The sequence below is a fragment of the Mobula hypostoma genome, chromosome 6 (genome assembly GCF_963921235.1).
Source record: "Mobula hypostoma chromosome 6, sMobHyp1.1, whole genome shotgun sequence".
Taxonomy (NCBI): domain Eukaryota; kingdom Metazoa; phylum Chordata; class Chondrichthyes; order Myliobatiformes; family Myliobatidae; genus Mobula; species Mobula hypostoma.
Genome location: NC_086102.1, coordinates 176,209,165 through 176,222,527, shown reverse-complemented (window position 1 = coordinate 176,222,527; position 13,363 = coordinate 176,209,165). Strand labels below are relative to the sequence as shown.

At 42.1% G+C, this 13,363-nt stretch overlaps 1 protein-coding gene across 1 annotated transcript in view; it reads left to right on the top strand.

Annotated features, from left to right (window-relative positions):
• Positions 1–13,363, top strand: part of ly75 (lymphocyte antigen 75) — a 186,145-nt gene that overhangs the window by 161,222 nt on the left and 11,560 nt on the right. The window lies entirely within an intron of this gene.

Here is a 13,363-nt window from a genome sequence, read left to right as displayed (position 1 = left end):
ATTGGTTTTAAAAATGTCTTATTTGTGCCTGATCTTTGATTAATTACAGTTATTGCTCATGTAGATTTATTCTCTGATATTATAATGTGCTTGGACAATAATACAACCATCTGTGCACCTAAGTAATCATCTGCGCAAAATCTTCAAAGAACTTGTGTATGATCTTGTATGTGGAATGTAGCCGATTAAGATTGAAGGGAGATTTGAAAGAGGTATACAAAATTATGAGAGGTATAGGTAGGGTAAATGTAAGCAGGCTTTTTCCACTGAGGTTGGGTGGGATTATAGGCGATAAAACCATAAGATGTAGGAGCAGAATTAGGTCATGGCTGAACCTTTTTCCCCCTCCTCAGCCCCTTTCCCCTGCCTTTTCCATGTAACCTTTTAGACCATGACCAATCAAAAACCTGTCAATCTCTATTTTAAAAGCACCCAACGACCTGGCCTCCCCAGCTGCCTGTGGTAACAAATTCCACAAATTCACCACACTCTGGCTAAAGAAATTTCTCAGCATCTCTGTTTTACATGGATGCCCCTCTATCATGAGGTTGTGCCCTTTTGTCCTAGACCCCGCCCCCACTAAGGGAAACATCCTTTCCACATCTACTCTGTCAAGGCCTTTCAACATTCAAAAGATTTCAATGAGTTACCCCCTCATCTTTCTAAATGCCGGAAAGTACAGGCCCGGAACCATGAAACATTTCTCATATAGTAACTCTTTCAAACCCGGAATCATCCTTGTGAGCCTCCTCTGAACCCTCTCCAAAGCCAGCTCATCTTCTCTAAGATAAAGAGCCCAAAACTGTTCACAATACTCAAAGTGAGATGTCACCAGTACATTATAAAGCCTCAGCAAAACATCTCTGCTGCTGTGTTCTAGACCTCTTGAAATGAATGTTAACATTGCATTTGTCTTCCTCACCATTGACTCTACTTGCAAGTTAACCTTTAGGGTGTTCTGCACAAGGAGTCCAAAGTCCCCATGCATCCCAGGTTTTTGGATTTTCTCCCTGTTTTGCCACTTTCTTGCCCATTCTCCTAATCTGTATAAGTCCTTCTGCAGCCTTCCTGTTTCCTCAACACTACTGTCCATAAAACCATAGAACCATAGAATATTACAGTACAGAAACAGGCCTTTTGGCCCTTGGCTGTGCTGAAGCATTTTTCTGCCTAGTCCCACTGACCTGCACCTGGACCATATCCCTCCATACACCTCTCATCCATGTACCTGTCCAAGTTTTTCTTAAATGTTAAAAGTGAGCCCACATTTACCACTTCATCGGGCAGCTCATTCCACACTCCCGCCACTCTCTGTGTGAAGAAGCCCCCCCAATGTTCCCTTTAAACTTTTCCCCCTTCACCCTTAACCCATGTCCTCTGATTTTGTTCTCCCCCAGCCTCAGTGGAAAAAGCCTGCTTGCATTCACTCCATCTATACCCATCATAATTTTATATACCTCTATCAAATCTCCCCTCATTCTTCTATGCTCCAGGGAATAAAGTCCTAACCTATTCAACCTTTCTCTGTAACTGAGTTTCTCAAGTCCCAGCAACATCCTTGTAAACTTTCTCTGCACTCTTTCAACCTTATTAATAACATTCCTGTAATTTGATGACCAAAACTGCACACAATACTCCAAATCTGGCCTCACCAATGCCGTATACAACCTCACCATAACATTCCAACTCTTATACTCAATACTTTGATTAATAAAGGCCAATGTACCAAAAGCTCTCTTTATGACCCTATCTACCTGTGACACCACTTTTAGGGAATTTTGTATCTATATTCCCAGATCCCTCTGTTCCACTGCACTCCTCAGTGCCTTACCATTAACCCTGTATGTTCTACCTTGGTTTGTCCTTCCAAAGTGCAATACATCACACTTGTCAGTATTAAACTCCATCTGCCATTTTTTCAGCCCACTTTTGCAGCTGGTCCAAATCCCTCTGCAAGCTTTGAAAACCTTCCTCACTGTCCACTACACCTCCAGTCTTTGTATCATCAGCAAATTTGCTGATCCGATTTACCACATTATGATCCAGATCACTGATATAGATGACAAATAACAATGGACCCAGCACTGATCCCTGTGGCACACCACTAGTCACAGGCCCCCACTCAGAGAAGCAATCCTCCACTACCACTCTCTGGCTTCTTCCATTGAGCCAATGTCTAATCCAATTTACTACCTCTCTGTGTTACCTAGCGACTGAATGTTCCTAACTAACCTCCCATGCGGGACCTTGTCAAAGGCCTTACTGAAGTCCAGGTAGACAACATCCGCTGCCTTCCCTTCATCCACTTTTCCGATAACCTCCTCAAAAAACTGTAATAGATCGGTTAAACATGACCTACCACGCACAAAGCCATGTTGACTCTCCCTAATAAGTCCCTGTCTATCCAAATACTTGTAGATTCTGCCTCTTAGTACTCCCTCCAATAACTTACCCACTACCGACGTCAAATTTATCGGCCTATAATTTCCCAGATTACTCTTAGAGCATTTTTTAAACAACGGAACAACATGAGCTATCCTCAAATCCTCCGGCACCTCACCCGTAGATACCGATATTTTAAATATATCTGCCAGGGCCCCTGCAATTTCAACACTAGTCTCCTTCAAGGTCCAAGGGAACACCCTGTCAGGTCCTGGGGATTGATCTACTCTGATTTGCCTCAAGATAGCAAGCACCTCCTCCTCTCCGATCTGTATAGGTTCCATGACCCCATTACCTGTTTGCCTTATTTCCATTGACTCCATGCCAGTTTCCTTAGTAAATACAGACGCAAAAAAAACATTTAAGATCTTCCCCCATTTCTTTTGGTTCCATACATAGCTGACCACTCTGATCTTCAAGAGGACCAATTTTATCCTTTACTATCCTTTTGCTCTTCATATACCTCTAGAAACTGTTTGGATTATCCTTCACCTTGACTGGCAAAGCAACCTCATGTCTTCTTTTAGCCCTCCTGATTTCTTTCTTAAGTATTTTTTTTGCAATTTTTATACTCCTCAAGCACCTTATTTGCTCCCTGTTTCCTATACATTACATCTCTCTCTTCTTCTTAATCAGAGTTCCAATAACCCTTGAGAACCAAGGTTCCTTACTCTTATTCACTTTGCCTTTAATCCTGACAGGAACATACAAACACTGCACGCTCAAAATTTCTCCCACTTACCAATCACATCCTTGCCAGAGAACAACATGTCCCAATCCATGCTTTTTAGATCCTTTCTCATTTCTTCACATTTGGCCTTTTTCCAGTTCAGATCCTCAACCCGAGGACCAGATCTATCTTTATCCATAATCAAGTTGAAACTAATGATGTTATGATCACTGGAACCAAAGTATTCCCATACACACACTTCCGTCACCTGTCCTAACTCGTTTCCTAACAGGAGATTTAATATTGCCTCCTCTCTAGTTGGTACCTCTATATATTGATTTAGAAAACTTTCCTGAACACATTTTACAAACTCTAACCCATCTAGACCTTTAACAGTATGGGAGTCCCAATCAATATGTGGAAAATTAAAATCCCCCTACTATCACAACTTTATGTTTCCTGCAGTTGTCTGCTATGTCTCTGCAGATTTGCTCCTCCAATTCTCGTTGACTATTGAGTGTTCTATAATACAACCCCATTAATGTGGTCATGCCTTTCCTGTTTCTCAGCTCCATCCATATGGCCTCGTTAGACAAGCCCTCTAATCTGTTCTGCCTGAGCACTGCTGTAACATTTTCTCTGACGAGTAATGCCACCCCTCCCCCCCCACTCTTCATCCCTCTGCCTCTATCACGTCTGAAACATCGGAACCCTGGAACATTAAGCTGCCAGTCCTGCCCCTCCTGTAGCCAAGTTTCACTAATGGCTATAATGTCGTAATTCCATGTGTCAATCCATACCCTCAACTCGTCAGCCTTCCCCACAATACTCCTTGCATTGAAATAGACACATCTCAGAAGGTTATTACCACCACACATAACCCTTCTATTTGTGACTTTGCATGAACTTTTAACATGATTTACTTTCACCCCCGCTCCACTACCTGCTCTGACACTCTGGTTCCCATTCCCCTGCAAATCTAGTTTAAACCCTCCCCAATAGCACTAACAAACCTCCCTGCAAGGGATATTGGTCCGCTTGTAGTTCAGGTGTAACCTGTCTCTCTTGTGCAGGTCCCACCTGCCCTAGAAGAAGTCCCAATGATCCTGAAATCTGAAACCTTGCCCCCTACACCAGTTCCTCAGCCATGTGTTCATCCGCCAGAGCATCCTATTCTTACCCTCACTGGCACGTGGCACAGGTAGCAATCCTGAGATTACCATCCTCGAGGTCCTGCTTTTTAACTTCCTGCCAAGCTCTCTATACTCACTCTTCAGGACCTCCTCATTCTTTCTTCCTATGTCATTGGTACCGATGTGTACCATGACATCTGGCTGATCACCCTCCCGCTTCAGAATGCTGTGCACGTGATCAGAGACATCCCTGACCCTGGCACCCGGGAGACAACAAACCATCCGGGAGTCTCTGTCACAACCACAGAACCTCCTTTCTGTACCACTAACTATCGAGTCCCCTATCACTACCACTCTCCTCTTCTTCCACCCTCCCTTCTGCACTGCAGAACCAGACTCAGTGCTAGAGATCCGGCTGCCACAGCTTGTCCCAGGTAAGTCACCCCCCTTAACAGTATCCAAATCGGTATACTTGTTGTTGAGGGGAATGGCCACAGGGGAACCCTGCTCTGCCTGCCCTCTCCCCTTCCCTCGCCTGACGGTAACCCAATTGCCTGTGTGCTGCTCCTTTGCCGTAACTACCTCCCTGAAGCTACTATCTATAAACTCCTCATTCTCCCGAATAATACGGAGGTCATCCAGCTCCTGCTCCAGTTCCCTAACGCAGTTTGTCAGGAGCTGCAGCTGGATGCACTTCTTGCAGGTGTCATTGTCAGGGACACTGGAGGGCTCCCTGACTTCCCACATCCTGCAAGAGGAGCATTCCAACATCCTGCCTGGCATTCTCTCTAAACTTACTAGTTAAAAAAGAATGAGAAAAAAACAACAACAACAGCAACTTACCGGCACCTACCTTCACCTCTGCCTGTTGAGCCAAAGCCCTCCCACTCTGACTCAGTCCACTCTGATAGTGGCCGCTTCGCTGGACGAAACTTCTTTTATAGTGCGCTAGCTGACCGGCTGTCTTCAGCTCCTCTGCTCCCAATTGGTTGGCCGTTTAAAAAACTGAAAAAGCCCACGAATCCTCTCCTCCTCAGCTCTGACCAGGAGTCCAGGTGTCCCTCCAGCAATCTTCATATCATCTGCAAACAAAGCTATCTATTCCATTATCTAAATCATTGATATACAACATAAAAAAATCAGGGTCCGAATACCGACCCCTGCGGAACACCACTAGTCACTGGCAGCCAACCAGAAAAGAATTGTTCTATTCCGACTCACTGCCTCCTACCAATCATCCAATGCTCTAATCATGCCACTAACTTTCCTGTAATACCATGATATCTTAACTTGGTAAGCAGCCTCATGTATGGCACCTTGTCAAAAGCCTTCTGGAAGTCCAAATATACAACAGCCACTGCTTTATTTATCCCACATGTAATCTCCTCAAAGAATTCCAACAGGTTCGTCAGGCAAGATTTTCCCTTAAGGAAACCATGTAAACTTGGTTCTATCTTGTCCTGAGTCATCAAGTACTCGATAACCTCAGCCTTAACGATTCACTCCAACATCTTCCTAACCACTGAGGTCAAGCTAACTGGCCTATAATTCCCTTTCTGCTGCCTCCCTCCTTTCTTAAAGAGTGAAATGACTCTCACAATTTTCCAGTCCTCTAGAACCATGCCAGAGTCCAATGATTCTTGAAAGATCATTACTAATGCCTCCACAATCTCTACCACTACCTCTTTCAGAACCCTGGAGTGCAGTTCATCTGGTCCAGGTGTCTTATGTACCTTTAGGTCTTTCAGATTTTTGAACACCTTCACCCTTACTAGTAATAGTAACTGCACTCACTTCTCTTCCCTCAAACTCTTCAACACATGGTAGACTGCTAGTGTCTTCCACAGTGCTCATTTAGTTCATTTGGCGTCTCCTTGTCCCCTGTTATTATTTCTCCAGTCTCATTTTCGAGCAGTCTTATATCCACTCTCATCTCTGATTTTACTTGAAAAAGCTTTTACTATCCACTTTGATATTCTTTGCTAGCTTGCTTTCATACTTCATCTTTTCCCTCATAATAGTTATTTTAGTTGCTCTCTGTAGGTTTTTAAAAGCTTCCCAATCCTCTCTCTCCCTGCAAATTTTTGCTTTGTTGTATGCCCTCTCCTTTTTCTTTTACATTAGCTTTGATTTGCCTTGTCAGCCACAGTTATATTATTTTGCCATTTGAGTATTTCTTCATGTTTAGAATACAGCTATCCTGCCCCTTCCTCATTTTAACCTGAAACTCACGCCATTGCTCCTCTGCTGTCATCCCTGTCAGCTTCTCCTTCCAATTTACTTTGGCCAACTCCTCTTTCATATAACTGTAATTTCCTTTACTCGACTGAAATACTGCTATGTCAGATTTTACTTTCACCCTATCAAATTTCAAGTTGAACTCAATCATAATGTGATCACTGCCTCCAAAAGGTTCCTTTACCTTAAGCTCCCTAATCACCTCTAATTCATTACGTAACACCCAATCCAGTATAGTTGATCCCCTAGTAGGCTCAACGACAAACTGCTCTAAAAAAAACTATCTTGTAGGCATTAAACAAATTCTCTTTCTTGAGATCCATTACCAACCTAATTTTCTTAATCTACCTGCATGTTAAAATCTCCCATGACTATCATAACATTGTCTTTTTGACATGCCTTTTTCATTTCCTGTTGTAATCTGTGGTCCTCATCCCAGCTACTGTTTGAAGGCCTATATATAACCGCCAAACGGGTCCTTTTACTCTTGAAGTTTCTGAACTCAACCTACACCTTCTGATCCTATGTCACATCTTTCTAATGATTTGATGCCATTCTTTACCAAAAGAGCCACGCCACCCCTCTGCCTACCTTCCTATCCCTCTAATGCAGTGTGTAACCTTGGATATTCGGCTCCCAACTACAACCATCCTTCAGCCATGATTCAGTGATGGCCACAACATCATATCCGACCATCTGTAAAAGTGCAACAAGATCATCCACCTTATTTCTTATATTCTGTGCTTTGAGATATAACACTTTGAGTGCTGTATTTGCTATCCTTTTTAATTCTGCATCCTTAATGCACTGATACTCACCCTGTTGACTGCAATTTTGTCTTATTATCTGCCTGCTCTTCCTGACAGTCTGACTGCATGCTATCTTTGCTTTTTTACCATCTGTCCTATCCTGAGTCCCTTCGCACTGGTTCCCATCCCCCTGCCAAATTAGATTAAACCCTTCCCAAAAGCTCTAACAAATCTGCCTATGAGAATATTGGTTCCCCCCGGTTCAGGTGCAATCCATCCCTTTTGTACAGTACATACCTCCCCCAAAAGAAATCCCAATGGTTCAAGAACCTGAAACCCTGCATCCTACACCAGCTTCTCTGCCACTCATTTATCTGCCAAACGATCCTGTTTCTACCCCCTCAGGTAGCAATCCAGAAATTACCACCCTGGAGGTCTTCCTTCTCAGCTTTCTGCCAAGCTCTCTAAATTATCTCTTTAGGACCTCTTTGCTTTTCCTTCCTGTGTCATTGGTAACAATATGTACCAAGACATCTGGCTGCTCTCCCTCCTCTTCCAAAATGCTGTAGACGTGATCTGAGATGTCCTGACTTTGACACCTGGGTGGCAACATACTATTCGGGTGTCCCGTTCATGTCCATAGAATCTCCTGTCTATTCCTCTGACTACTGATTCCCCTATCGCTACCACAAACCACTTCTCCCTCTTTCCCTTCTGCACCATGGACCCATGCTCAGCGCCAGGAATCTGGTCTCAATTGCATTCCCCTGGGAGGACATCCCCCACAACAGTATACTTACTATTGAGGGGAATGGCCACAGGGGTGCTCTGAGCTGACTGACAGCAATCAGAGGTCATAGGTTAAGGGTGAAAGGTGAAAAGTTTAAGGGGAACATAAGGGGAAACTTCTTCACTCAGAGGGTTGTGAGAGTGTGGAAAGAGCTGCCAGCACAAGTAGTGTATGTGAACTCGATTTCAACATTTAAGAGAAGTTTGGATAGATAAATGGATGGTCAGGGTATGGAGGGCTATGGTCCCGGGGCAGGTCAATGGGAGTAGGCAGTTTAAATGGCTTCAGCATGGACCAGGTTGGGCCAAAGGGCCTGTTTCTGTGCTGTACTTTTCATGACTCCACGACATTTGATCTTGTATAATATACTGTATCTTTCAACTCCATTTACCCTCTTTTTACTCAGATTTATACTGTTAATAGACAATATAATCTTGATCTTCAAAGCTCAGTTTGACCCAGTATCTGCAGTATTTCAGGGTATTGCAGACTTCTGCCACCAGATATACAGTAAAATTCTTCCCAATTTCATTCTAAAATCTCCCTGTTCCTGTTTTAAATTTATGTGCCATGGTTCTTTTTCCCTTATCAGAGCAGATTGTTTTGCCTTATCTGCCAAATGATCCAAATCAACCCATTTCTTATGAGGAAATCGCCAAGGCTATACATTCGTTACACTCAGGGAAGGCTCTGGGTCCAGATGGATTTTCTGGAGAATTTTATAAGGCTTTTTCTTCACTAATTATACTGCAGTTACACTTAGTCTTTTTGGATTCTTTCAAATTGGGTAGTTTGCCTCAATCTTTTTATGAAGCTTCTATTTCGCTTATCCTATAAAAGAACAAGGACCCAACTAAATGCTCTTCATATAGGCCGGTTTCATTACTCAATGTTGATACTAAAATTCTTTCTAAAGTTCTGGCTCGTAGGATTGAAAATATTTTACCTTCTATTATTTCTGATGATTAGACGGGATTTATTAAAAACCGACATTCCCATTTTAATATACGTCATGTATTAAATGTTATTTACTCTCCTTCTCAGGAGATATCGGAATGTGCGATATCTTTAGATGCTGAGAAGGCCTTCAATCGGGTTGAATGGAATTATTTATTTAAAACCTTAGAAAAATTTAATTTTGGACCAGATTTTATTCAATGGGTTAAATTACTTTATCTCCTTCTGCTCGGGTTCTTACTAATTTTCAAAATTCCAAACCATTTAAACTTCACCGCAGAACTAGACAAGGCTATCCGTTGAGTCCTTTGCTTTTTGATTTAGCTCTAGAACCCTTGTCATTGCTTTTCGAGAATCTAATGATATCTGTGGTATTTTAAGGAGAGGTATCACCCACAAAATCTCGCTTTACGCTGATGATATATTGCTTTTTATCTCTAATGTTGAGACTTCGCTACCTTGCATACTTTCTTTACTCTCCCATTTTAGCCAGTTTTCAGGATATAAATTGAACCTACATAAGAGTGAATTATTTCCTTTAAATAATTTGGTATCAATTAATACTAAACTCCCTTTTAAAATTGTAAGGAATCAATTTACTTATTTGGGTGTAACAGTCACTAAGAATTACAAACACCTGTTATAAAGAAAACTTCCTTACTTTATTGAACCATGTAAAAAGGATATCATTAAATTGGTCACCTCTTTCAATATCGTTGATTGGACAAATTAATTCTATTAAAATGAATATTCTACCTAAGTTTATATATCTTTTTCAGGCTTTACCCACTTTTATTCCTACAAAATCTCTTGAATCTATTTTATCCTCCTATATATGGAAAAATAAACATCCTCGTTTAAATAAAGTTCATCTTCAAAAATCTATAAAGTCTGGAGGCTTAGCCTTACCTAATTTTAGGTTTTATTACTGGGCAGTTTATATATGGTATTCTACGTTTTGGCTATATTATATTAATCGTGTAGATTGTCCGGTATGGGTTTCTTTAGAAGCTAATTCTGTTAATAAATTTTCTGCCTAATGTATTTTTAAAATATTTTAAACACCAAGTCAATCTATGGTAAAGAGGAGAATATAAAGAAAAGTCTTTAAGATCGCAGCCATGGCAGTGATCTAGTAATTTTGTATAGCATCTCTTTCAAAGCTACGTATTTTTCTTTAAGTTAAATTCCCCATACCATATTTCTGATAGTATTTATACAAGACTCAATGCAATTGAAAATATTCACATTTAGTTATTGTTAATGTTAAATAACATACACTTGATATCATTTAATTTATTTGTTTATTTTTGAAATACAGCACAGAATAAGGCCCTTCTGGCCCTTCGAGCCACAATTTCCCCAATTTGGGATCATTTATAATGACCAATTAACCTACCAACTGGTGTGTCTTTAGACTGCGGGAGGAGACCCCACAGTCATGGGGAGAACATGCAAACTCCTTAGAGGGAATTGAACCCGGGTCTCTGGTACTATAAATTGTTGTGTGAACCACTACACTACTGTGCCACCCTATGGAAAATGCTAGAATCTTTAAACTATGTGGTAACGGGGCACTCAAAAAGTAATTCCAGAATTGGACAGTAAAATAGATTTATGAAAGTGAAATTATGTTAGGTAGATCTATTTTTTAAGGTTGTAATAGAGAGAATAGTTAATCACAAAAGATCAGTAATTTGTTACAATGATCAGTGGGGGTCTTGCTATGCTATGCACAGTCTATATTAATGATATGAATGAAAGGATTAATGTTAGTAGATCCAAGTGAAATCTGATTATGATTCAAAGCTGGGTACAGAGAGACTTCAGTGGGATGTAGACAGACTAAATTTGGATTTGGACTGAGCCCAATCAGGGAGTGGGGGCACGAGAAGAGAGCTATGTTTTCATGTAGATTCACACTCAAGGTTAAAAAGGCAGTGCTTTGTGGCAGTTTTTCAGATTTGGACTGCACTCAGTGAGCAAGAGCACGGGAAGAGTGCGACGTTTTCACTTAGGTTCACACTCAAGATTAAAAAAGCAGTGTTTCACAGCAGTTTTTTCCGATCTTGATGCCACTCAATCAGTGAGTGGGATTCAGTAGAAAGGATGAATTTTTAAAAAGGCAGCGGCAAGCGGATTTGGCCATTGTCGGAGCGATAATTGTTGTGAGTGGACTAGTGTTAGAGGAGTGAGGAGACTTTGGCTCATTAGGCTTGGGTGAGGTAGGTATCTGGTAAGTTTTGTCTTTATTCGTCATTCCTCATCGGTTAGGGCACAGTTAGTGCAGTAGGAATGGCACCAGGGGCAGTGTTTTGTTCTGTGTGAAATGTGGGAATTCTGGGAGACCTCCAGCCTCCTGAATAACCACATCTGCACCAGTTGCACCGAGCTGCAGCTCCTCAGAGAACGTGTTAAGGAACTGGAGCTACAGCTCGATTAACTTTGGCTCATAAGGGTGACTGAGGATGTGGCAGATAGATAGGAGCCACAAAGAGGTAGCCACCCCTAGGTTGCAGGAGGCAGATAAATGGGTGACTGTCAGGAGAAAGAAGGGAAATGGGCAGCCAGTGCAGAGTATCCCTGTGGCCGTTCCCCTCAATAACAAGTTTTGGATACCGTTGATGGGGATGACCTGCCAGGGGGAGCAGTAGTGACCAAGTCCCTGCCACTGAGTCTGGCTCTGTGGCTCAGAAGGGAACAGAGGTGAACAGGTCTACAGTGCTGATAGGAGATTCCATAGTCTCTTATCAGCACTGATAGAGAGGAGATTCAGTGAGCGCAATAGAGACAGCCAGATGATATGTTGCGTCCCAGGTGCTGATGTCAGGGATGTCTCTGATCTTGTCCTTGGCATTCGAAAGGAGGTGGGTGAACAGCCAGAAGTTTTGGTACATATTGGCACCAATTACATAGATAGGAAAGATGAGGAGGTCCAGAAGAGAGATTTTAGAGAGCTAGGTAGAAAGCTGAAAAGCAGGACAGCTGGGGTAGTAATCTCTGGATTTCTGCCTGTGCCACGTTCCAGTGAGGGTAAGAATAGGAGCACTTGACAGATGAATATGTGGCTGAGCAACTGGTGCAGGAAGCAGGGTTTCAGATTAATGGACCATTGGGATCTCTTCTACGGAAGATACGACCTATACAAAAGGAACAGTTTAAAACTGAACCCAAAGAGGATCAATATCCTTGTGGGCAGATTTGCTAGAGCTGTTCAGGAAAGTTTAAAGTAATTTGGCAGGAGGATGGAAACCAGAATAATAGTGCTGAAGATGGGATAATTGGTTTACAAACAGAGACAGTATGCAGTAAGACTGCTAGCAAGGAGGGGCCGATACAGGACAAAGTTGCAGTCGACAGGGTGAGGTACAACGTTGACAAAATCGAAAAGGGTGAATATAGGACTGAAGGTTCATGCAGTATACGGAATAAGGTAGATGAACTTGCAGCAGAGTTCGTCTGTGTTTGACAGCGTATGATATTGTTGCCAAACTGAATCATGGCTGAAAGAAGATTGTAGCTGGGTGCTTAATGTCCAAGGATGCACATTGCTTCAAAAGAACGGGCAGATCGGCAGAGGGGATGGGGCAACGGTGTTGGTATAAAGTGAAATCAAATCATTAAAAAGATGTGACACACGATCAGAAGATATAGAATCATTGTGGGTATAAGAAACGGCTGGAGTAACAAGACCCTGATGGGAGTTACACACAGATCTCCGAACAGTAGTGAAGATGTAGTCTACAAATTAGTAGCAGCATGGTAGCATAATGGTTAGCACAATGCTTTACAATACCAGCTACCCAGGTTCAATTCCCGTTGCTGCTTGTAAAGAGTTTGTATGGTAAAGGGTGGGAATGAAAGGAGTCTTTTCTGCTTGGCTGCTGGTGACTAGTGATGCTCCACGGGGGGCTGTGTTAGGACCGTTTCTTTTTTACGTTAATGATTTGGCCGACAGAATTGGTGGCTTTGTAGCCAGGTTTATGGACAATACAAAGACAGGTGAAATTAGTTTTGAGGAACCAGAGAGGCTACAAAAAGATTAAGAGGATGGGCAAAGAAGTGGCAAATAGGATATAGTGTTGGGTAGTGTATGGTCATGCACTTTGGTAAAAGAAATAAAAGTGTGGACTATTCAAAAATCTGAGATTCCACGGGACTTGGGAGTCCTCGTGCAGGATTCCGAAAAGGTCCATTTGTAGGTTGCATTGATAGTGAGGAAGGCAAATATGATGTTAGCATGAATTTTGAGAGGACTAGAATATAAAAGCAAGGATATAATATTTAGCCTTTATAAAGCACCGGTGAGATCTCACTTGGAATATTGCGAGCAGTTTTGGGCCTCTTACCTTAGAAAAGATATGCTAGCATTGGAGGGGATTCA